We start from the raw sequence: 1,804 nt of genomic DNA on the forward strand, positions 1-1,804 counted from the left end.
AACACCAAGGATATTGCAGGCTGTGCTAATTATGCAAATTCCAGTTTATGTTCTTGGCCGAGAGAGGGCAGAGAGTGGCTAAAATAATATGCACAGTAAATGTCATGTATTTAGGCTGAAACACATACATTTGAGAGATTCTTGCATATTTATTAGATATATTCAGGCACAAATTGTGGCCGCACTCAGGTTGGAAGTTTTATTAAGCCTGCAAAGCAATTAGAAAGTAACTCTTGCAGCTATAAATCATATTCAGTTCATACATTTCTGAGTTTGCAATAAAAAAAGGCTGTGCTTTGAGCATGAGTTGACTCGATTTTTCAGCTGCGTCATATGTAGCTTAATATGGGATTAAATTAATCCCAACTGAATGCTGATGCACAGCAGCCATTCATTATGATTTGCAGCCCAACTAATTAGAGACTGGCCAGCGCCCAGTTATCTCAAGTTGAAGTTCAACATTTTTTCTCAACGGCAATCAAAACTAATATCAAAGCAAAAACTTTTATCAGCGTAGAACTGGGCACAACAACAAGCTTTGAATGGAGATTGAAGGCGCTGCTTGACTGTTTTGAGCACTGAATATTATTTTTTAGAAGTTTCGAGTTTTGTAATAAAAACAAGCGTTATATTCATTCTATCATAATAAAACGCACATAAATTCTGAGCAGCTGTGAATTTTGATTAATAAAGTAGTGAATGCTCAAGCAGCAGGAACGAGGGCAGTCAGACAATCAGAATCAACAAACAAACAACTCTTTTCGTTTTAAGTATGCTTTGTTATGAATAAGCTTTCCAGTTCTGCTTTTGGCCCTTCAACTAATGTTGCCAAGTTTTTATTTGTTGTTTCTTTTTTTTTTTGGCAGAAACTTGCTTTCCAACCTTAACAAGGACAAGAGGAAATCCATTAAAACCAGAAAGTTCGCTTCATAAATTTGCTTAGGCAAGTTTTTCTATATGAGGGAAATTCGTAACTTTTTATGATCAGTTTCCCCAAAAATAAACAGAAGACGCCAATTGCTTTAGCTTGGGGCAGTTTCAGTTCTCATTTTCACTTTCGCTTTTACTGCACGTTTTAAGGCCTCTGCTAAAATGCTGGCTAAAGTAAACGATTTGTTTACCCTAAAACTGTTGCATACTTTATGTCAGCGGCGCCCTTTAACGACTCGTGCGGGGCTGCGTCGTTGTTAACAAGCGCATTAAAGCTGAAATTGTGGTGTATGCAAATTACGCCGGCAATCTCGAGGGTCTCCTTAAGCAGCGTTCTACTAGTAAATCTTGCCAGTTTAACATTTGCACTCTCACTGCCTCGTATGTGTTTAATCTACAGCTGACTTGATTTATACTGGACACCTTTAAAAACCACAACCTTGGCCATATTTGTATTTGCTTTCACTGTATTGCTGGGCAAATGGGTATTTCAGCATAAAGTTTTTTGTGTGATTCCCACTCTGAACTTTATTCGTTTTGTTGCCAGTTTTCAATATCTACGACCTGCCCGCTGGCTATGTGCAACAATTCCGCAACAATTCGCACCATGTGTTGCACATGTTGTGGATTTTACCGGCATCAGCGCCGGAAGCAACCAACGTGCGAAATGGCGTTTATTTCTGAAAATTTCTGGCTGCATTCATAAAACTGGACAAAAAAAGTGTCCTTAAAATCCCAAATGCGAAATGCGTACAAATTTGAGTGCACAGAATGAATCGAAAATATCTAAGCATACTACAAGCTAGCACTGAGCTCGCACCATGAAGACCCAGTTCAAAGCAGAGAAAAGAAGCTTAACACTGAGCACTCAAGT

Source organism: Drosophila hydei, unplaced genomic scaffold (genome assembly GCF_003285905.1).
Source record: "Drosophila hydei strain 15085-1641.00,03,60 unplaced genomic scaffold, DhydRS2 tig00000001-arrow-pilon, whole genome shotgun sequence".
Taxonomy (NCBI): Eukaryota; Metazoa; Arthropoda; class Insecta; order Diptera; family Drosophilidae; genus Drosophila; species Drosophila hydei.